The sequence below is a fragment of the Carassius auratus genome, unplaced genomic scaffold, assembly GCF_003368295.1.
Source record: "Carassius auratus strain Wakin unplaced genomic scaffold, ASM336829v1 scaf_tig00214794, whole genome shotgun sequence".
NCBI lineage: Eukaryota > Metazoa > Chordata > Actinopteri > Cypriniformes > Cyprinidae > Carassius > Carassius auratus.
The window spans coordinates 253,418-278,879 of record NW_020527807.1 but is presented as its reverse complement, the minus strand read 5'-3'; the positions used below and the strand labels follow the sequence as shown (position 1 = coordinate 278,879).

General features: G+C 38.6%; 1 pseudogene; it reads left to right on the top strand.

Moving 5' to 3' along the window:
- Positions 1-19,715, top strand: part of LOC113092969 (protein MAL2-like) — a 43,732-nt pseudogene extending 24,017 nt beyond the window's left edge.
- The last annotated feature ends 5,747 nt before the right edge of the window (positions 19,716-25,462 follow it).

Here is a 25,462-nt window from a genome sequence, read left to right as displayed (position 1 = left end):
TACATCAACCATGCTCTTGTCATCTGATAAGTTTAATTAATGTGCAGGCTAGATTCACTTATAATACTTCGTTATTAAAACACAAAGGATTTATGAAATCATGGCCACGAATTAACATCCTAGTAATTAATAAAACTAGCTCACAAATTCTTAATTTGGTGGGAATTCATTATTAATTCACAGGTAGCAGTTCTCACTATGTAAACTTTGCACCATTTAACCGTTATAAAATAAAACTTAATAAAATATCGGTACTCACCGTTTGATTGCTGTCCACGTCATCCATCTTTAATTAGTGTTGATCCAGTACGGTAGGTGGAGCTGTCACAAAAAAACTAGGGTCCTAAAGCTGCGGTCCAAGAGTTGCGGTCCTGAAACTGCAGCCTCCGGTTGTGCAGGAATACCCTTCTCACTAGGGCTTGCATAGACTAGTCGAGTGATCGACTACTTCAACCACTAGTTGGCGCTGTCAGAAACAATCAACTACTCGAGCATGCATTAACAAAAAGGCATGCACAGAGATTGCAAGTACACTTGAATTTTAGGATTAAAATACTTTGTGTAGCTGTTACTTTCTGTGACTTCATCTATGTTTCATGTAAAATTAAAATATGAAATGTAATAATTAGGGGTGTGTCCGAAGCTGAATACTTTATTTGGAATGGCAAGGATAATGTCTTCAAAAACTGACAAGGAATAATTCTGCCTGAACATTTGGCTGAAGCTGGCACAGACTAGTGTTTGCTAGATAACAGTTGAGAGGGTCAGCGCAATATTATACACAGACCACTAAAGTCACGTAATAAGTGTGTGAAGTGAATAAATGTAAGCTTTATGAATGAAAAGAGCGCAAATCAAACGCAGCATTGCTGTTGCCTCTCTTTGCATCTCTCAGAAATCAGAGCTCAGCAAGAGTAATATCACCTATAATAATACATCATACACATTATATTATTTATATATATTTAAAAAGAAATGATTTAAACCACAGGCTATGAAATGAATGAATGGAACAAGCACAGCACGCTCACCAATCAAACAGCCACGCTGCGCTTCTCAGTCTCTCAAAAACCAAACCAGTTCTCTCTCAAGAGAAGGCTAATAATCAACTTAGATACGGATAATTTTTTTTTATAATCTTTATATTTTGCTGGTTTGCCTGGCACATGCACATTTGTTTAGTGACTCACTAGTTCTTTGTTATGAAAATGTGCACATTGAATTCATTCAGTCATGTTCAAATGATCACTAAACGTTTGTCATGGTATCTCTCTTTGCATGATGAATATATTTTAAGAAATTAATAATTATTTTAGTTTAACGGTGATAACTATGAAAAAAAACGTTCTATCCGAATGCACAACGTTCTATCTGAATGCAGATACAAATCATTTTGTAATTAGTACAGATGTAAATACAGATACAAATACTGCCTGTTAGCCTACATGAAAATGTAACATATAATATTATAATTATTTACATATGTAATTAGGATATAAATTAATAAGCGTTTATTGATAATAACTATGTCATGTCTTTTCATTTAGAGTAGGATGAACAACGAGTAGTCGAGTAACTCAAGTATTTTTCAAATAAGAAATCGACTAGCAGAAATCAGTAGTCGTGCAACCCCCAATATATATATATATATATATATATATATACGTATATATATATATATATATATATATATATATATATATATATATATATATATATATATATATATATATAGTATTTAATAATTAATGATCTACTTAAAAATGTCCCACATACCAAAACAAGTGCATTATTTAAAAGGACATTTCAACCATCTCTGATTTTTCTTATATCCTGTTATATTGTTATTGGATTCTACAGTATTCTAATGTTCCAGATTTGCGCTCTGCTTAAACGCTGGGTTTTGTTTTAGGCCTAAACCAGAAATATTTGACTGAAAGTCTATTAATATCTGTTTGCATGAACCTTCACTTTGAAATATTTTAATATTTCATTGTTGCCCAGCCTTCTACTTCTCAAACCTCGTATTTTCTATGATATAGTGCTAAAACATGGAGGAACATTGTGCTTTGCGAGTCACCCATCGCGTGTTGGTAGAGACGTGTACCACAGATTGCTTTGCCAATTGCGAAACGTGATTGGTAAACGGTTTGCCAGAATATACCCTGACCCTAATAGAGGTTCCCATGCTAATTTGATTAGGTGTTATACCAAAAACACCACCAGGTGCCATCTGCATTTTGTATTTTGTATATGTATTTTGACAAGATTATAAAAAGTTTTGATTATAAATGACCATAATACATCTTGTTTTGATGTAGAGGTACACTCGTCATCAGATAATCTATTACTGTTCCTACATAATTTGCAACAAAAACAGTGACATTTATATTAGCAGTGTTAGAACTTTTTAATGATGAATTAATGAGATAAATAGATAATTTGTCTTGTAGTGTGACAGAAGGAAATATCATTTTACATTTTCAAACATTCCTTTTCTCATAATAACCCAGTGAGATTTTTGTATATACAAGGAATCTGACAACAGTCAGTTTGTTCCACACAGAGGTCTGATCTCATCATCATTGAGTCTCCAATATGCTTAAAGGAACATACCTGCAAAGCTTAATAGTACTGTGAAAAGTTTGAGGCTAGCTTAAAAATGCAGTAAAATGAGGATGCTTTAAAATATTGTCATAAATAGATTTTATTTATCAATTAACTTTTATTAACTAAATCAAATTTTGGTTTTGTACTAGGTACACTTGAACATAGTTTTTCATGTAGCTTTGCATATAGGTTTCTTTAAGTGTCTTGGAGACGTTGCAACTTGCAAATTCTTCTGGAAATTAATTGAATTGGTAAGTTTTTTAAATATAATCTGAAATTATTCCATTGTTTACAGGACATGTTCTATCATTTCATGGCTTTGATTATTATTATTTTTTTTTTGGTGCATTTTTGCTGGATGCTACAGTTGCATCTGTGGATATATATACAAACAGCACCTGCATACGCAGACCCCGTGGCAATATAATAAAATTTCTGGACTATAGAGAGTATACCATTAATGTTGCTGCTGCGGTGAGTTGTTAACACTACCTTTCTTTTCACTTGGTTTTTCACTGATTGTTATTTTCAGATTCAAGAACAAATGGAGATTCTTCCTACAACTGTTTTTTTGTGTTATTTAATATATACAAAGAACACACGTAACACATAAATAGTAAATAAACAGAAATATATAAAATGTACAAAACATAAAAATAATACAAATAATTTCAAATATGCAGTAGAACATCCATAACATTTCCACAATTTTTTACAATCGTAATATGTATTTTCTACTCCTTCGCTAAAAGTATGCAATCATTTCAGAATATTGTATCATGAAGATTGAAGAATAGTCCATGTAATTACCCTCATGTAATTCCAAACCACTATGCTTTTCTCTGTACAACAACAGTGCATTGTGATTTAATCTGTCTAGCTCCCAAAATGTAAAAAATTATAAAACACCAAAGCACCATAAATTTATCATTAAAGTAGTCCATATGACTTACGCAATATATTAATGGCTCATGTCCACTGAGCGGTGCGATACGGTAGAGTACAGTTCAGTACAATACAGACCCTGATCAGGCTTTCGTTTCAACTGCCAATAGTACCCTTACTTGGTAGGCGTGGTGTATGCCGCAAAATAGCGATTGACGATGAACCGCAACAATAAGCACAACTCTGCCTCTTTTTGTTAAATTTCAATGTTAATGAACAATAATAGCCATTATAAAAGTATAAGTACAAAATATAAGAGGCTTATATAAGATGAAATAAAGACAAAACCAAACAGTTCAGTCAAACGCATGCTACCAAGTACTGTCCTGTAGCACTGTACTACGGTAAAGTTCAAATTAAGGTAAAACATAACTTTGTGCCCAACCAAAAGATTTAAACAATTACATTCTTGCCTAAAAAGTCCTAAAACTACATTTCATGACACAACAGAAGTAATATTTAGAATATTATGTGTTTTTTTGGAAATTACATTTCACAAGCCCACAAGAACAGACAAGAACGCATATTGAGAAACAGCTATTGTCTGTGTAAAAATATCAAATTATAAAATACACGGTTATATATTTTTTTTGTGTTTGCACACTCTGATGTAAATAACCCCAACACTCAATGACAGGAGAGCGGAAAGAGTAAAGGAGCTTTATTCCCGTGATTCTAGTCTACCAGTTAACGTTCTGCTGTGAGTTTAACTCCACCTTTTTGGTACCCTTTGCTGTGCTAGGTACCCCAATGGAAGGGTACCAAAAAGTGGTACGGTGCAGTTCGCTATTTTGGTACCAATCACAACATCTGACAGTGGAAACTAAAATAATTGCATACCGTACTGCACTGTACCGAACCATTACAGTTATTGAAAACGAGCAACAAAGGTTCAGTGTAAAAGTTAAATGACTTTGCAATCAAGGTATAAATGTTTCAAGAATGCATGCTGAACTGCAGGAAAACTTTTATAAGCAGAAAAGGCTCATGGTATCAGTTGAGCTCACGTCTATTGCCGCTTTTCCACCGAAATTACCCGAAACATTTGTACAAGGAACTTTTTCCCCCCAGACCTTTTGCTTTCTGCGATTCCAGCGCTGTGTAAAGTACCCGGAAGATTAGGCAAATAGACTGGTGTCATAGGTCTGTGCACGCTTCTCAATACAAAGTAAGCTTATTTTGGACTTGCATCTTCGGTAGGGCTGGGATAAACGATTTTTTTTTTTCAACGATTAATCTAGCGATTATTCTTCCGATGCATCGATTAATCTAGCGATTATTCTTCCGATGCATCGATTAATCTAACGATTAATTTTTTCAGACCGATTCGATTTTGATTATCTCCCCATTAATTGACTACTAACAATTTATACATGTTGATTTACATATCTGAATGAAAAAAACATGAATTCCTTAACATTGCAATATGTGACCAATCACGGAAAGTAGGGACACAAGTCGGTCCTGGGGCATTTTGAGTTATTCACAGATTCTGAAAGTGTAGTCTCCAGGCTTTCCAACGATGTGTAATACATGGAAATCTGATAATATTTGGAGAAGTTGTGGCCATTTGAAGGTAGGCACTCAAAAAAGCAGAACATAGCCTTTAAAGATTGTGCAGTTCTCACTGCTGCGAGTGACAATGGGGCTCATTTACATCTCATTTAGATAAGCCATACCCCCTGCATAGCAACGATAGACACAACGGGAAAAATCGGACCGCATACTATTAATAATAAAGGAGAATGTGCATTGTAAATGTCAGTAATTTATCTTTTTTGACTTTTATAAAAATGATTTAGAGGCTGAAATAAGTTTTATCTTTTTATTAAAAATCTTTAATCTTTAAAATGTGGCCACCATTTTTAATGTCATTATTTTAATGTTTATGTAAACAAAAAGTACATATCGATGCTAATTTTATTTGTTATTTGCTGGTTTTCTACATAAAACTTGGTGAATTGATTTCATTGTGTAGCATTAGGACTTTTTTTTACAGGATTCTGTGATAACCGATGAGCTAGCTAATAACAATAGGTAGATATGGGAAGGTCTAAAATTGGACTAAACATGAGATAACGTGTACGTGTTCTTAGAATGAACACAAAATGACAAACTTTGATGTTTATGGAAACTCACAAGAAACAAAAGTATTCTCGCAGATATCGATGCCTCCAATGAAATAAGTCGTTCGGGCACACTTTCTCTTTGTCGGGGTTTTCTTTGTGGATGTAACCATCTCCGAAGTTTGCACTGTGCATCTGTTTGCCTCTAAATGTTACGGATTTTCCCCATTTCTCTGTCTTTATCCCCATCAAATGTTACTATCGATATAGCCTCTGATATCTTACGGTCCAACTTGTCTGACGCCAGTCCAATAGGGCTTGGGCGTCGTGACGTCATTACTTGGCGTGGCCACCACGTTGACAGCCTCCTTTACTGCTACTCGGGCTACTGCGCAGTGTTTAGACATACTTCCTCTCATCCGTGTGTCTTAATTTGATTAATTAAAAATCTATTTCAACCATGGTAAACCGTTGCTGTATTGTGGGGTGTAAATAGCGCAACATATAATCGCCATGGGGAAAATAAAATGAGAATGGGTGGATTAACTTTACACCGCTTTCCTGCTTGGAGGCGCGACGGAGACCATAACATCTGAATATTCATTTATATAGCTTAAGTCAACATTGAAAATGAGGGAAATGTTTTGGGTTACTCATCCAAAATACGGAAAATTTCAACATTCATCTTTTTGTTGCTATCCTTCTGCTGACATAACAAAACTGCTGCATTTACTAACGGTCTAACATGACTTTAGTTACAGATTGGCATGAAATCGTGCTCTCACAACAACCACACTATCTTAAAAAGCCCAATATCATGCTAAGGTTGCTTTCAAGTAAGCAAAACTATGCTTTGGAAACAGCTGTTTCGCTGGAAGGGCAAGGAGTAGCAACAGGACAACAACACAGAGACTTGACAGGTCCGATTGAAGAGCTAACGGGATATTTTACAGGACAATACCCATCCATTTGTGAACTGTACATGAGACTTCAATGACTTGTAACAAACAAGGTAGCCGAGGATATCTATTATGCAAAAGTGCGGCAGCAAGTCTCCGTTGGTACTCCACTATTTGTTGGGAATTTCATATGGATCCAAACTGTTAATAGTGCCGATTTTGTCCACATACCGGTCCCTGGCATCCATATTTAGCGTATCCCTGTAAATCCCACAACATTTTCACGATTTTACCATCTTTTCTCTTTCTCGTAACTCTGCTTCTTCTCATTCGACTTAATGTATGTTTACATTCGCGAGGCTGCCAGCAGGACCGCCACGTCCCAGAATGCAACGCGGCGCCCAAGCCCTATACATTCTTCCTCGTCTTCATCTTTGCTCAGTTGTAGATTAGGAATATTATACAGTCTTATTATGCCGCTTTCATCATTGCTCAGATCGTCTTCAGAATCAGTGAGCACTTGTTCATAAGCATCCGGCTTGTCGAAGAAGAACTTCAAAACATTTTCGGTGTAACGGCCACGGTTCAGCTCGTCTGCGTTCATCTTTGCGGCGTTGAAATTTGATATCAGCTAGAGCCGGCCAGAGCGCTTCATATTAAGTAGCCACGCTTCCCTCGGAGGGCGGGGGCAATAACAAAAGAAACAAAAGCCGGCTTATCCAGTATGGAAACACAGACAGACAATGAAACGTCCATACTGCGTGCTAGAATCTCTGACAAACAACCTGATTTCAACCTCAAAATGTAGGCTTTTAAATATACCAATACTGCTATCTCAAACACGGAGAAGCTTCTTTGTGATCTCAACTAACAGATTCTGCAAAAAAACGAAAATCACCAATTTTGAAAAAAAACCCTGCTTCTTTCTCATTTTGCTCGAAAGTTGTGCTGCCGACTTCTGTCACAGGTTTCCGTGACGCGTCACATATGTTTATTGCTCTTAAAATTGCTAAATAAAAGACAGACTAAAAATGCATTACTTTGCACTTGTATAGAGATAGCATTCAATAAAACCTTGAAGCCTTGAAAACACATAGCTTACTGAAAAATGCTTACTGAACACATAGGGCCTAGCTTACTGAAAAAAAGTTCTTCTTTCAGATGAAAATAACAACAACTTCATGTCTAGCATTCAATAAAAAAGGTCACCCAAAATACTTGTTTAGAGCAATTGAAAGAATACAGTAACCAATGTAAACTTGAGGGTTTTAAACTAATGCAGAGAGTGCTTTCCCAAAAATAAATAACTAAAAATTAACAGTGGAGCCAGCAGCCTGTCATGGAGAAAAAAAAAATCTCACACATCTCACACACAAAACAGCACACATAAGGTAAATGTTTTGCAAACGTTTTTTAGAGAAATAAAAACAGGTCGACGAATCGATGCGCATATTTAGCAAAAAATACGTCAACGTCATCGATGACCTCGACGTGTTGTCCCAGCCCTAATCCTCGGTAGTGCGGACTGTGCGCATTCGACTCGGGGGTGTGATGTCCGGGATGACGCAAATCCGGTAAATCTGCAAACAGCAGCGCACTTGATAACATCAGTCAGCTCGCCTTGGCTACTGCAATTTTCCTCTCTGTATATTTACAATAAAACGAAATAGGATATCAAATACCACTGCCTCCTTTTGTTTTCATTTAAACATAATAACAGCTGTAGAAATTTACTTAGTTCAGAGATATGTGTATAGCAGGTTTGCCCAACCCTTCTCCTGGCGATCAACTGTCCAGCAAAGTTAAGCTCCAATCCTAATCAAACACACCTGAATCAACTAATAAAGGTCTTCAGGCTCACTTAAAAATTAAAGGCAGGTGTGTTTGATTAGGGTTGGAGCCAAACTTTGCAGGACAGTGGATCGCCAGAAGCAGGGTTGAGCACCCCTGGTGTATAGCCTATATACAGCCATTACAATGAAACATAATATTATATAAATTTGCCTTTTTTATTTTCATTTTAACATATACATAAATTGAATACAGACCAAAGATAACCTGTTAGATTTACCCAAAACAGATATCAAAGCTAGTGGCAAATATCAGAAGGTCTAGCTGAGGTGAGGCCGCTCTCAGCAGATACATAATCACTGAGCTCCTGCTGATCGCATGGAGCTCACCGTCTCCGAGATCGGTGAAACACATTTTTAAATAGGCGCTATCTTTATAAATAAACCACAGATTTGAGTTTTAGAACTACATTCTCGCCTGAAATACTTTAAAAATGAAATTTCATGACACAATAACAGTAATATTTTGAAAATGATCCGAATAAATGGTGGTTGAACTCAACCAATGCTGCGTGAACTCAACCAATCAGGATGTTTTGTGCCCAAGTCCCCCGAAAGTTCCGGAACTTAAAAAAAAAAAAGTACCACCTCGCCAGCAGGGACTTTCTGAGGGGCATTTTTTACCCGGAACTTTATTTAATTCCTGGGTAAAGTTCCTGCAGTGGAAACACACCAAGTACCAGGCCAAAGTCCCTAGTTCCTGGGTAAAGTGCCTTCGGTGGAAACGCGGTATTTGAGTGGTTGGGAGTAATGTTTAGGACACACCACAGAGTCACAATTTTTACAACTTTCAGGGGCTACTTATAGCTATCAATGCATTTTAAGCTGGGGTAGGATAAAACAAGTATTGTATAATGTATATATTGAAAGTAAATAATAAAAAGTAATAAATAATGTGATACAAGTTATTAAAAAGTGTTTTTTGCCGCGTTTCCACTGCAGGAACTTTACCCAGGAACTAGGGACTTTGGCCTGGTACTCAGTGTGTTTCCACTGCAGGAAGCAGGGACTAAATAAAGTTGGGCCTCAGAAAGTCCCTGCTGGCGAGGTGGTACTTTTTCAAAGTTCTGGAACTTTCAGGGGCACTAAACATCCTGATTGGTTGAGTTCACGCAGTACCATTTCAACCACCATTTATCTGTGTAGTTTTACACTGTTATTGTGTCATGAAATTTAATTTTAAAAGTATTTCAGCCGAGAATGTAGTTGTTTAAAACTCAAATCTGTGGTTTATTTATAAAGACAGAGCCTATTTAAAAAAAAAATCGCCGATCTCAGAGACTGTGAACTCCACGCGATCAGCAGGAGCTCAGTGCTTATGCATCCGCCGAGAAGCAGCCTTACCTCGGATAGACCTTCTGATATGTGCCGCTGGCTTTGATGTCTCTTTAGTGGTTAAACATAAAATATAATTCGTTTTGGGTAAATCTAACAGGTTATCTTTGGTCTGTATTCAATTTATCTATATTTTAAAATGAAAATAAAAAGGCAAATTTATATAATATTTCATTTCATTGTAATGGCTGTATATATATATATATATATATATATATATATATATATATATATATATATATATATATATATATATATATATATACATATCCCTGAACTAAGTGCATTTCTGCAGCTGTTAATATATTTAAATTAAAACGAAAGGAGGCAGTGGTATTTGATATCCTATTTTGTTTTATTGTAAATATACAGAGAGGAAAATTGCAGTAGCCAAAGCGAGCTGTACGGAAGTTCTAAGCGGCCATGCATTATAATATTTTTTCTTCTTGTTTTCTCGTTATAACGACTTAATTTTCTTGTTTTCTCGACATAACAAAGTTCGTTTTCTCGTTATAACGACTTCATTTTCTCGTTTTCTCGACATAACGAAGTTCGTTTTCTCGTTATAACGACTTAATTTTCTCTAAGAAGTTACAAAACTGCGCCAGCAGGTGGCACTATAGACCTGAATATAACTGATGGGGCGTTGTACACTATCCACTTTACTGTACGCGGACCTTCCTCGTGATAGCTATAATTTGTGCAGTCTTCATTACTGACATTTAATTAATTCATAAATGTTAAATGCTTGAATCAATATGAATATTTTGTGTATTAAGTTCCTGCTAGATGCATGAGTTTCACCAACGCGTTCTGTGTCATAAAATAACTGCTTATCAAAACCAAGCCACTGTATTCTGTTTATCTACAGTAGTACGGGATTTAACGATTCAGGCTGATGTGCTTCTTTTCCTTATTACTAATCTTTATTGTTAACCATATTGATGAGAAATGTGATGTATATGTAAAATCCATAGGCTAATTTAATTCAGTTAGTTTTGTTCTATAATGTTGTAATCGTTTTTTTCTACACACACACACACACACACACAAACACTACACATAGTCCTACACATCTGCCACATCATATAATGACTACTACAAATTACAAATTATATATAATTTTATTTCAAATAAAGGGAAAATGAAAAGTGAGTTTAATCCAAGCAGCTCTAATTTCGCGGTGTTGCCATTTAAACATGTTAATTACAAAAACAAAACGTTCGTTGTACGGTCTCTGGAAAAATCAACAGTGATTGATTAGACTTTATTTATGTACAGTATTGTAGACCTTATTACCTAGGCAAAGCTAAATTTGCTGAAATATAGGCTACAGTAAGAGCACCTGCATGGTCCATCAGATGCCTGTCAAAGTTGTTAGTTACTATAGCAACAGTAAAACTGTCATGTCATTATAACGAGAAAACTAAGTCGTTATAACGAGAAAACGAACTTTGTTATGTCGAGATAACGAGAAAAATAAGTCGTTATAACGAGAAAACGACTTTCCTTATGTCGAGATAACGAGAAAATTAAGTCGTTATAACGAGAAAACAAAAAGGAAAAAAAAATTATAATGCATGGCCGCTTAGAACTTCTGTAGAGCTGAGTTCACTCAGCATAAAATAAAAACTACGCTTGTAATAACCTAAAACACTGTCTAAGACCTTAGATGGTTGCTCTGTCAATTCTTCGTCATCAGTTAGGAATCTGGGTGTGCTATTTAATCGCAATCTTTCCTTAGAAAACCACGTTTCTAGCATTTGTAAAGCTGCATTTTTCCATCTCAAAAATATATCTAAATTATGGCCTATTCTCTCAATGTCAAATGCAGAAATGTTAATCCATGCATTTATGACCTAAATGTTAGATTATTGTAATGCTTTATTGGGTGGTTGTTCTGCATGCTTAGTAAACAAACTACAGCTAGTCCAAAATGCATCAGCAAGAGTTCTTACTAGAACCAGGAAGTATGACCATATTAGCCCGGTCCTGTCAATGCTGCACTGGCTCCCTATCAAACATCGTATAGATTTTAAAATATTGCTTATAAATATTACTTATAAAGCCCTGAATGGTTTAGCACCTGAGTATTTGAATGAGCTCCTTTTACATTATAATCCTCTACGTCCACTACGTTCTCAAAACTCAGGTAATTTGATAATACCTAGAAGACCTACGATTAGCTACAGAAGGCCATCAGGAAGTAGAGAAAACACTGTCCAACAGCGACACCAACAGATTTCCAGAGGAAACTCTCCTACCAGTCTCTCCTAGAGACTGTGTCTGTTCCCCGAACCAGAAAATACAAAAAATGTCCAAACCAAGTTAAGAGTAACTGTCAGGAATCATACGAAAGAATCCAGTAGCGAGTAGTAATACGTTTTAATGAAACAGTCAGTAGATCAAACAGAATTGCTGGCAGACAACGGGCACCAAGCAGTTCCTAAGAAACATGACAGCTGCAGTGAAGACTCCAAGCAGGGCAGACTAGAAATGTGATGTGCTGCGACGATCCTCAAACATAGGCAGACCATAGACATATAAGCTGGATCTCCGAGCCAACCCAGAGCATGACCAGAACTGCACACAACAGAGATCAGAACAGAGACAGCCAACCAATCGATCTGACACTGAACCTGACTGACACAGCCCTACATATAGCGCTAATAAACGAGACACACCTGCGACTGATCTGATTGCTCGTCAGCGCAGCTGGTACTGATAGGCAATTAGATCAGTGCAGTACACACAAAATGAGCAAGCAAACACGTGCACCATGACATGTTACCTGACGCTCTCAGAGGGTCCTACCTGGCGATTGTAAGCATTGATAAGGGAATGATCCAATATGTCCCGGGCAGGAACCCAACTCCTCTCCTCTGGACCGTAACCCTCCCAGTCCACCAAGTACTGGAATCCACATCCCCTCCACCATGAGTCCAGGATACGATTAAACAAATCTAAACAAATTAAAACAAAAAAATCTACGATTCGCGGCGGTGGGGGAACCAGGACAAGCGGATTAATAGTCGAACGAAAAACTGGCTTGATTTTAGATACGTGGAAGTTGGGGTGAATCCTCAGGTATGCCGGAGGAAATTTCAGGTGGACCATCATCGGACTAAGGATCTTGGTGATGGTAAATGGGCCGATGAATTTAGGAGCAAATTTTCTACAAATGGAGCGGAGAGGAATATCAGAAGATGAAAGCCACACTTTTTGACCAGCGACATAGACGGGAGGTTTAACCGGTGGCGATCGACCTGGACCATAGTGCGCAAACCCACCTGGAGAAGGGTCTCCCTGGCCGTTCTCCAGATGTCTCTACACCCTGGACGAATTTGTGAGCAGAGGGGACCGCGACTTCAGATGCCAGACTAGGAAAAATTTGTGGCTGCTACCCTAAACTACACTCAAACGGAGAAAGGCCCGTGGACGACACTGGTAATGAGTTATGCGCATACTCAACCCATGAGATATGCTGACTCCAAAAGGACAGATTCTATGACGCTAAACATCGTAACCCTCATTCCAAATCTTGGTTAGCCCGCTCCGTCTGACCGTTGCTCTGGGGATGAAACCCAGAAGAAAGACATTCGCCCCCAGCAACCGACAAAACTCTCTCCAAAATTTGGATATAAACTGGGGACCCCTGTCAGAGACCACATCTGTCTGGAGGCCATGGATACGAAACATGTGGTCTATGACAGCAACTGCTGTCTCTCTGGCTGATGGTAATTTGGGCAGCAAGATAAAATGCGCAGCCTTCGAGAACCTGTCCACCACAGTTAAAATCACTGTGTTACCCTGTGAGGCAGGGAGACCTGTAACAAAATCTAGCGCAATATGTGACCAAGGTCTTGAAGGAACTGACAACGGTTGAAGGAGCCTAGCAGGAAGCCAAGTGGAAGACTTACAACTGGCACAGACCGAGCGGGCCAATACAAAACGACGAGTGTCACGAGCCATAGTTTGCCACCAGAACCGTTGCTTAATGAGAAAAATGGTATGATTGACTCCTGGATGACACGCCAGCTTGGCGAACCCCCGAACCCTCCAACAAATGATGCCACTCCTCCAAGGCTAACTTGACTGCCAACAACTCTCTATTACCAATGTCGTAATTACATTCAGCAGAAGACAAACGATGAGAATAATAAGTGCACGGATGAATCTTGCCGTCCACAGAGGAGCACTTAGAGAGAACCGCACCTACCCCCACCTCTGACGCGTCGACCTCCACCACAAACTGACGAGAGGAATCAGGAGCAACAAGAATGGGGGCTGAAACAAAGCAGTTCTTTCTTTTGAGTTTAGAGAATGCAACATCAGCTGCCCTAGACCACCTGAAAGTCGTCATGGTGGAGGTCAAGGCTATCAGAGGCGAGCTAGTTGGCTATAGTTGTGAATAAAATGCAGGTAAAAATTGGCAAAGCCCAGAAACCTCTGCAGGGCCTTGCGGGAATCTGGAGTTGGCCAATTAACCACTGCCTGAATCTTGTCGGGATCCATGCGCACCCCTCAGATGACACGATATATCCTAAAAAAGGAACAGACTTTGCATGAAAAGCACATTTCTCCGCCTTGACAAAAAGCCCATTCTCCAACAGCCTCTGAAGCACTCGTCTGACGTGCTGAACATGTTCCTGGAGAGACAAAGAAAAAATCAATATGTCATCCAGGTAAACATATATGAACTGATCAACCATGTCTCTCAGCACATCGTTAACGAGTGCCTGGAAAACCGTGGGGGAGTTGGAAAGACCGAAAGGCATAACCAAGTATTCAAAGTGCCCCCCTGGGGGTATTAAACGCTTCCACTCATCCCCCTTCCTGATGCGGACCAACTGATAGGCATTACATAGATCTAACTTGGTGAAAAAACTTTTGAAAGCTGAAGACATCAGCGGCTAAGGATAACTATTCTTTACCGTGATGCTGTTCAACCCTCGGTAATCAATACAAGGACGCAGGGAACTGTCCTTCTTGCCCAAAAAGAAGAATCCCGCCCCTGCAGGAAAAGAGGAAGGACGGATGAGTTTGGCTGCCAGAGAATCAGAAATGTATTTCTCCTTGGCCTCCCTCTCCAGAGTGGAAAGAGAGTATAATCTGAACAAGACACAAAAGAACACGCAGACACCAAACAAGATGCATGACAGTTCTCACTCCAAGACATGACAGAGTTCTGACGCCAGTTTATGTGAGGGTTGTACAGTGTGAGCCAGGGGTGTCCTAACACCACAGGAGCCAATGCGGAGTCAATGAGGAGAAAGTGAATCTCCTCTACGTGGTTACCCGACGTGATCAGACTCACTGGTCCGGTGGAGTGGATGACCGATGAGAGGAGTTGTCCAGCCAGTGGCTTTTACCGGGCACTTAGACGCAAAGTGACCCCCGGCTCTGCAGTATAGGCACAGTCCTTGCGCTCTTCTACGCTCCGGAAAATGCATGCAAGTTAGAAATAGAACCGACGCCTATTTCATGTTGGAAGTGTTTCCAGGCAAAATATAATAGGAAAATATGTTGTCATTAGGATATGTCCCCAAAACGTTCAAACTGGCTGTTATTGAGCCTCTCATCAAAAAACCACAACTTGACCCCAAAGAACTAGTAAATTATAAACCAATCTCGAATCTCCCTTTTCTGTCCAAGATACTAGAAAAGGTAGTATCCTCACAATTATATTCCTTCTTGGAGAAAAATGGTATCTGTGAGGATTTCCAGTCAGGATTTAGACCGTATCATAGAGACTGCTCTCCTTAGAGTTACAAATTACCTGCTCTTATCATCTGATCATGGTTGTATCTCTCCATTAGTTCTATTGGATCTAAGTGCTGCGTTTGACACAATTGACCACAACATTCTTTTGCATAGAAAATAAAACCGGAACCGGGAACACTTACCATATAACTCGATGTAGTTGCTACATTAGAAGAATGGCATCTACGCTAATATTAGTCTGTTTCTCTCTTATTCCGAGGTCACCACAGCCACCAGATCCAGTCTGTATCCAGATCATAGGGTCACCGCAGTCCCCCGGATCCAGTATGTATCCAGACCAGATGGTGGATCAGCATCTAGAAAGGACCTCTACAGACCCGAAAGACAGCGGAGACCAGGACAACTAGAGCCCCAGAAACAGATCCCCTGTAAAGACCTTGTCCAGACGACCACTAGGACAAGACCACAGGAAACAGATGATTCTTCTGCACAATCTGACTTTGCTGCAGCCTGGAATTATACTGCTGGTTTTGTCTGGTCAGAGGAGAACTGCACACCCAACTGAGCCTGGTTTCACCCAAGGTTTTTTTCTCCATTCTGTGACCGATGGAGTTTCGGTTCCTTGCCGCTGTCGCCTCTGGCTTGCTTATTTGGGGTCACTTCATATACAGCGATATCATTGACTAGATTGCAAATAAATGCACAACACTATTTGAACTGAACAGAGATGACATCACTGAATTCAATGATGAACTGCCTTTAACTGGCATTTTGCATTATTGACACACTGTTTTCCTAATGAATGTTTTTCAGTTGCTTTGACGCAATGTATTTTGTTTAAAGCGCTATATAAATAAAGGTGATTTGACTTGAGTAAATTTAATATCTGTAAGAACCATTCCTGAGTATCATTCTTTGCAGTCCAAACAGGGTTTCTGACATGTCCTCTTCAGTTGATCCAAAAGGCCATTTCCAGGTTAAGCTTATATATTTAGTTGTATGTTAGAAAGCTCTACATGCAGTAATGGAACTAGAGAAGATATAAAAACAAACAGCACAACATAAAATATTTGTGCTTCTGCCTTTACTATAATCTTTCTCCATTTTTCCATTCATTATGTTCTGCAACATCTAGACAGACCAGGGACTTATATGAGGATCCTGTCAGCTCTGCCTTTAACACGATAATTCCAAACCTCCTCCTGCCCAAACTAACTCAGCTCTTCATGCCCACTTCCCTCTGTCAGTGGATCAACAGCTTCCTAATAGACAGGCAGCAGCTAGTGAGGCTGGGAAAATACACATCCTGCATCCATATAATCAGCACTGGAGCTCCTCAGGGCTGCATTATCTCCCCAATGCTCTTCTCCCTCTACACCAATGATTGCACATCTAAAGACATCTCTGTCACGCACCTGAAGTTTGAAGACGACACCACACTCATCGGCCTCATTCAGGACATTGACGAGTCTGCCTACAAAGTCACCTTTATTTATATAGCGCTTTAAACAAAATACATTGCGTCAAAGCAACTGAACAACATTCATTTGGAAAACAGTGTCTCAATAATGCAAAATGATAGTTAAAGGCAGTTCATCATTGAATTCAGTTATGTCATCTCTGTTCAGTTTAAATAATGTCTGTGCATTTATTTGCAATCAAGTCAACGATATCGCTTTAGATGAAGTGACCCCAACTAAGCAAGCCAGAGGCGACAGCGGCAAGGAACCGAAACTCCATCGGTGACAGAATGGAGAAAAAAACCTTGGGAGAAACCAGGCTCAGTTGGGGGGCCAGTTCTCCTCTGACCAGACGAAACCAGTAGTTCAATTCCAGACTGCAGCAAAGTCAGATTGTGCAGAAGAATCATCTGTTTCCTGTGGTCTTGTCCTGGTGGTCCTCTGAGACAAGGGCTTTACAGGGGATCTGTATCTGGGGCTCTAGTTGTCGTGGTCTCCGCTGTCTTTCAGGGCAGTAGAGGTCCTTTCTAGGTGCTGATCCACCATCTGGTCTGGATACGTACTGGATCCGGGTGACTGCAGTGATCTGGACACAGACTGGATCTGGTGGCCACGGTGACCTCGGAACAAGAGAGAAACAGACAAATATTAGCGTAGATGCCATTCTTCTAATGATGTAGCAAGTACATAGGGTGTTATGTGAAGTGTTTACGGTTCTGGTTTACCTAATTAATGCAGCCTAAAAATCCTTAAACGTATTTGGATATTAAAAGCATATTAGTATGTTATGTGTATGCCAGGTTAAAGAGATGGGTCTTTAATCTAGATCACTTTTAAGTCTCTGCACGGCCTTGCTCCCCCTACCTCGCTTAACTGCCTAACTTGCTTCTCCCCTTCACCCCTACTCGCTCTTTACGATCTGCTGATTCCAGCCTTCTCGTTGTCCCTCGGCATCGCCTTGCTTCAATGGGGGGCAGATCATTCAGTGTTGTTGCACCCAAAATGTGGAACTCTCTCCCCCGATCACTCCGTTTTGTTAACACTATCTCTGAATTCAAATCCATGCTCAAAACACACCTATTTTCTGAATGTTATAGTTCTTAGGTTTTTCTTGTTTTGTTTTTTTCTCTCTCTCTCTGCTGGTTGCTGCCCCATCTACCCAGTTTCTCACTTACTGTACTTGCACTCTCAATTGCCTACTGTTGTTCTGTCTGCTCTTTTTGTCAATTGCCTTTATTGTTGTTTGTTTATTGTAAAGTGTCCTTGAGCTCTGGAAAGGCACTATATAAATAAAACTTATTATTATTATTATTATTATTATTATTATTATTATAGATTTAAACTGCAAGAGTGTGTCTGCCTCCCAAACAATGTTAGGTAGGTTATTCCAGAGTTTAGGCGCCAAATAGGAAAGGAGGTTAAAGAGCTGGCTGTCTGGTGATATCATAAAAAAACATATCATAAGGTTTTTATAATGCATTATGCATTAATTTTAATGCCTTAAGAATACTCTTATAATGTATTATAAATACAGGCTTCATAGAAAATATTACCAAAATTCATAATTCATAGTGAAAGCTATAAATTGAAACAAATTGTGTTCCAAATTTGAGGCTGATATCTCAAAAGATTTTGTTTGGGTGAAGTACCAAACTTTACCCATTAGATTCCGGCAAAGTTACACAGGCATACACAGCTGTGGGATTTGTGATTTGTGTTTTATTTAGGATACGTACAAACCACACTCTGACATTCATACCAATATACCCACACAATTATAGCTGCATAATTTATCCAATTGACTATAATATGCTTAAGAAGAAAACAGTAATAAAGTGAGTATTTGCTTTATATGCCAAACTTGAAAAAAATGGCACCATCTGGTAAAAAATATAAAAAGTGTCCATGGCCCAGCGCCACTGCCCAAGATCGCCGCCGGCCCAGCACCACAGCACAAGATTGCCACCAGCTCAGCGCCACTGCACAAGATGACTGCAGGCCCAGCGCCACTGTACAAGATGGCAGCCAGTCCAGAGCCACTGCCCAAGATGGCTGCCGGCCCAGCGCCACTGTACCATATGGCAGCCACAGGTGACCATCCAGTGTCTAATCAGGTCCCCGTGGTCCTTCCAAAGTCGAGTCGGGTCCCCATGGTCCCTCCAGAGTCAATTCGGGTCCCGTTGACCCCCCATATTAGAGCCGGGTCCCTGTTGACCCTTCAGAGTCCAGCCATATATATATATATGTATATATGTGTGTGTGTATATATATATATATATATATATATATATATATATATATATATATATATATATATATATATATATATATATATATATAATTTAAGTTGTTCCTGTGATCAAAGAAAAATTTTCAGCATCATTACTCAAATCTTATTCCAAGTGTAGCAATATACACTATACCATTCAAAAGCTTGGAGTCAGTATATATAGAAATTTAAACTTTTATTTAGCACACACATGATGATAAATACAATAATCATGTTACAAACATGATATTGACATTAAAAAATAAATAAAATAAAAAAATAAAAAATAATAATAATTAGAGTAATGATGTTAAAAAGTTCAGCTTTCAAAGTCTTCTTTGATTGTTCATAATAAACTGTTTAACTGCACTCACAAGTGAATCTCAAGATATTTTGTGGGATAATTAAATATATTCTAAATAAACTACAAACATAAAAATATATACATTTATTTTGTCCTCACATTCTTTCTTGTAACTCTTCCCTCTCAGTCACACACCTGACTGAATGGCTCATTATGCAGCTCATTATGTGTGCCTTTGTCTTCTCAGGTGTAATCACACTAATATTGATGGTAAATTTAAATCATTAAATCTATTGTTTTCTGTGAGTGAGTAAACAATGATTTTCACATGATTTTTAAGCAAGAATTCTAGGCTAAAAGGTCCATTTTTTACAGTCTTGTGAACAAGTTTGTTGCCCAGTTTGTATTGAATACAGTGTTTTCAGACTTTAGCCATGTATATGTTTGTAATAAACTGAAAAAAAGCACAGAAGTCAGGGCATGTCAAACTTCTCCAGAGCCCCAAAACCCCCTTAGACCCCAGAGGGTTAACCAGTTGCTTATAAACATGTAAATGGCTAAAATCTAATAATCACTGTTATCAGTTTAATCGTAGTTAGTGAAAAAAAGAAAATTCTGAAGTCACTGAAATAAGGCCATAAAAAACATCCTGAATATTTCTTCACAAGACTTTTTAGAACTGGAAAATGTGAAGATCATCTCGTTTATTTATATATTTAGCTATTACACAAAATAACTTGAGATTCATTTCATTTTTTAAACAATGTATGAAGAACAATCAAAGCTGACTTTTTAGCATCAGTATTCCAGTCACATGATCCTTCAGAATTTTTTTTTTTTTTTTTTATTAATAGAAAGTTCAGAAGAACAGCATCATTTATAACATGATAAATGTCATTTCACCACTTGTGTGCTAAATAAAAGTTAATTTGACTCTTTAGCTTTTGAATGGTATAGAGTATATTTTTACACTTGGAGTGAGATTGGAGTAATGATACTGAAAATGTAGATATGATTACTGGGAATAAAATATATTCAGATAGAAAGCAGTTATTTAAAATAGTAAAAATATTTCACAATATTACTGCTTTAGCAAATGCAACTTTATGTATTTTGAATCAAATAAATGCAGGCTTGGTGAGCAGAAGAGAATTGAGCAACACTTTATATGAAGCCCATATGTTTAAAATATTAAGGGTATCCTTAAGGCATTACAATGATACATAATGCATTCCAAAAAACCTTATAATATGTTGTATCATCTAATAAATATTCATAAGACCATTTTTAATATATTATAATATTTACTTATGACGACTTCCGGTTTAGCATCTGCCATGTGAGGACGCATAAGTCGGGAGCTCCGCAAACTAACTTTTAAATTTCGTTTTATAATTTGATACAGCGCTATATATACGAAAATATAATTATATCTCGTGTATTTGATGCTCACTTCATTTCTAACAATATTGTTGTAGTCTGTCGTTTGAATTCCAACGATGTCTTCTAAGACGCAGCGACAAAAGAAGGCAGATTCGTCTGTTACCGGCGGCTCACCTTTGGAAACGGCTGAACTTTCCACCCCTGATGGGGTTGGGATTATGGGTGCCATTAATAGGCTTGAAAGTGGAATTCATGCCAAATTTGACGCGCACACCGCTGAAATTCGGGGAGAAATTTCCCTGATACGACAAGAAATGCACAATACATTTTCATCTTTCAAAGAAGACCTCAAAACCCAGAATGAGCGCTTAACAACCCTGGAGACAGCTACCTCAGAATGGACGACGAGTCTTCACTCTCTCGCGCCAACGGTCGTTTCTCTCCAGAAAGAGATCGCCTCACTGCAAGCTAAGTGCGTTGATTTAGAGTGTCGTTCCCGCAGATCCAATCTTCGCTTGGTGGGAATTCCGGAAGGTTTGGAATTAAGGCCCACAACCTACAAAGTTCGTGGCGGATGCTTTGGCGGAGATATTTGATCTCTCTGAACCTCCAATTCTTGCTCGCGCACATCATACACTTGCACCGAAGCCTGCGGAGGGCAGCCGCCCGCGAGCCTTCGTAATCTGTTTCCATCGATATGACATCAAGGAGGATATTTACGTTTTTACACACGTTTGATACTCCAGCCGCGGCATTGGCTTTCGTAAAACAACACCTTTTACCTGCTTGAACATTTATGAACGTGCTGGGGCTATAATGTTTTATTTTCTCGGGTTCAGATGCAATTGAAAGCACTTTACTCAGATGTGTGGTTTAATATGTCAGGATTTATTCTTTGATTTTAGTTATCATTTCTATAGTTATATAGGATTCAAATGTTTATTTTATATGTATCAGAAATTGGAATACTTTTGCTGTATTTATTTTTTGTTTGCGGAGATGCGTCCGAGGTAAGAAACACAATATCTCGCAAGCACATGGAGGTTTTTCCTCAGGGTAGTGTACGCTCCAGTTGGGGGAGTGTTAGCTTAGGTCAACGGCGCAGGGTTGGGGGTGGCAGTGAGGGCGGGGGTGGGTCTTTGCGCTAGATTTCTTGAAGTGTGTTAATATGTTCTCGTTTCTTTGTTCATCTCATAAGCACAAGTCTGGGCCATTGCTCTTTTGTATGGTTTCATACCTTTTTTACTTGCTGATTCTTTCATAATTATTTGGGTTTTACAAGTATCTTTTTGGTCTCCCTTTTTTGTCTCTCTCTTTCTTTTTTTTAAATGGTGGGTGGTAGAGCTAATGAAGATGGTTTGGTGAGATGGGTTAGCTGGAATTGTAAAGGTTTGAATAATCCTGTCAAACGTAATAAGGTTCTGACTCATCTTAAGAAACTGAAAGCCAGTTTTGTGTTTCTTCAAGAAACTCACCTCTGTTCATCAGACCAATTTAGACTGAAAAAAGACTGGGTAGGTCAAGTCTATCATTCACATTTTCACAAGTAATTGCAGATCATAGGGGCAGATATGTCATTGTAACAGGAACATTGTTTTCAACCCCCCTAATTCTTGCTAATGTCTATGCCCCAAATTATGATGATGTTTCCTTTATGACTTCCTTTTTATCATGTATACCTGACCTTCACTCTCATGCATTAATCCTGGGTGGTGATTTTAATTGTGTGATGTGTCCACGACTAGACAGGTCCTCGGAAAAAGTTATATCTCTTTCAAAATGTGCAGCAATTATTCAATCTTTTCTGCATAGCTATGGTATTCGTGATCCATTTCGCTTTTTAAATCCATCCACAAGGAAATATTCTTTTTTTTTTTTTCCGCAAGTACATCATTCTTATTCACAAATTGATTATTTTTTTCTAGATAACAAACTTCTTCCATATCTGCAGAACTGTTCATATGAAAGCACAGTAATTTCTGATCATGCGCCAGCTGTTTTGGAACTTAGCTTTCCAAAAGCACCCCCAAAGCATCATCAGTGGTCCTTTAACATTGGTCTATTAAAAGATAAAGAATTTGTAAAAATGTATCTCCTCAAATATATCTTCTTTTCTTGAACTCAATACTACTCAGGGTATGGCTTATTCTACCATTTGGGAGACCTTAAAATGTTATCTTAGAGGTGGTATAATTTCATATTCGTCTTTTAAAAATAAAGATTGTAAAAGGCAACTAGAAGAGCTATCAGCTATTGATGTTCAGTACTCAATGAACTCATCTCCCAACCTTTATAAAGAGCGTCAGATTTTGCAGAATAAATATGATCTGTTATCAACGGAAGAGGCTGAGAATTTGTTTTTACACTCAAAAAAAATTTACTTTCACTTTTGCCAATTTACTTAAAAAAATAATTTAACAATGTGAACTTAATTTAGTCTAGTTCATTCAACAAAAAAGTGTGTATTTTCAGCTTTACTTAAAAATGATTTGTTCAGCCAACATAACATTGTTGCATAAAAGTAACAGTAAAACCAATACAGACTTGAATCTCATTGGCTGAGGATTTTGCAGTGTATTATGGGTAATGGTTGTTCTGTCACCCTCTTGCAGAGGTGTAGCACCATTAGATAAGTACCTGAGTCATGAAAGCTCACAGGTAAGTAAATGAACTTGTTCTGATGTATTTTAGAACAAATCATATGAAGAAGTGCTAGGAAATGCAACATTGTGTTTCAAATGTGCTTGTGATCTGTATGATGAAAAGTAATCAAGAAATGGTCTATATGTTGAATTGTATTGAACAGTGATGGGAATAACGGCGTTATAAATAACGGCGTTACTAACGGCATTACTTTTTCCAGTAACGAGTAATCTAATTGATTACTCTTCTCATCTTAATAACGCCGTTACCGTTACTGCCAAAAAATGCGGCGCGTTACTATAACTGATGATGAAGCTGTTTTTTTTTTTTTTTCATCAGACCAACTAGATCTCTGAGCGAGAGGCAAATACTTTTTTTTACTGTTCTTCCTTGGTTAGTGGGCAGAGCACGAGACAAGCGCATAAATGCTGACGATTGGCTGAGGTAGAGTAACATTTCATTGTAAGCCAATCAGAGGTAGAGTTGGGCGGGTTTTCGAAAGCACGCATAGTAGTGATTGGAATTCGGCTCTTTTGACTCAGCTCACTGAAAAGAGCCGGCTCTTTGGCTCACAAACGGCTCTTTAAATGACTTTGACTATAATATTTCAATTTTTATTACATAATTATTTAATTTCTATAGGCTAAATTTGAAAAAAATAGAGTTGGCTCTTCAGATATGCGAGCCAGCTCCCGAAGTTCAACTAAAAAAGCCGGCTCTTAGAGTCGGCTCATTCGCGAATCGCGAACGACTCATCAAAAGCTCATTCGCGAACGAGTCGATCCATCATCACTAACGCTCATTCGCGAACGACCCATCATCGGACAGGACAGGACACACAACGAACAACACAAGCCAGTCAGTCAACGAGAGACAGGTATGGCGACGAGCCCAAATAATCCAAAAGTAGCCTTCTCTAAATAGAAGTATATACATTACTAGCAGCTAGTGAGGTTGGGAAAATACACATCCAGCACCCGTACAATCAGCACCGGAGCTCCCCAGGGCTGTGTTCTCTCCCCACTGCTCTTCTCCCTCTACACCAACGATTGCACGTCTAAGGACCCCTCTGTCAAGCTCCTGAAGTTTGCAGATGACACCACACTCATCGGCCTCATTCAGGACGGTGACGAGTCTGCTTACAGACAGGAGGTAAAAGAGCTGGCTGTCTGGTGCAGTCTCAACAACCTGGAGCTTAACACCCTCAAAACAGTGGAGATGATCGTGGACTTCAGGAGAGACCCCCCTGCACTCCCCCCACTCACCATCATGAACAGCACTGTGACTGCAGTGGAGTCATTCAGATTCCTGGGAACCACCATCTCTCAGGACCTGAAGTGGGACATTCACATTGACTCCATCGTAAAAAAGGCCCAGCAGAGGTTGTACTTTCTCCGCCAGCTGAGGAAGTTAAACCTGCCACAGGAGCTGCTGAAACAGTTCTACTCCACCATCATTGAATCCATCCTCTGCACTTCAGTAACTGTCTGGTTCAGCTCAGCTTCTAAATCTGACCTCAGAAGACTACAGAGGGTAGTCCGGACTGCTGAGCGAATCATCGGTACAACCCTCCCATCTATTCAAGAACTGTACTTATCCAGAGTGAGAAAAAGGGCTGTCAAAATCACTCTGGACCCCTCACATCCAGCACACTCCCTCTTTGAACTGTTGCCATCTGGTCGACGCTACAGAGCACTGAGCACTAGAACGACCAGACACAGGACCAGTTTCTTCCCTCAGGCAATCCATCTTATGAACAGCTTATAATAACGGCGAACACACTACACTTTATATTTATATACACACACTTTATTTATCTAACACACATACTTAGTATACACTTAAATTTTGCACACAATATATATGTACATACATAGCTTCACTTTGTAATATACCTGCCTACAATTGTCATTTGTATATTGTCATTCACTGTCTACATATTTGTATTTTTTATTCTTTTATTATGTGTTTTAT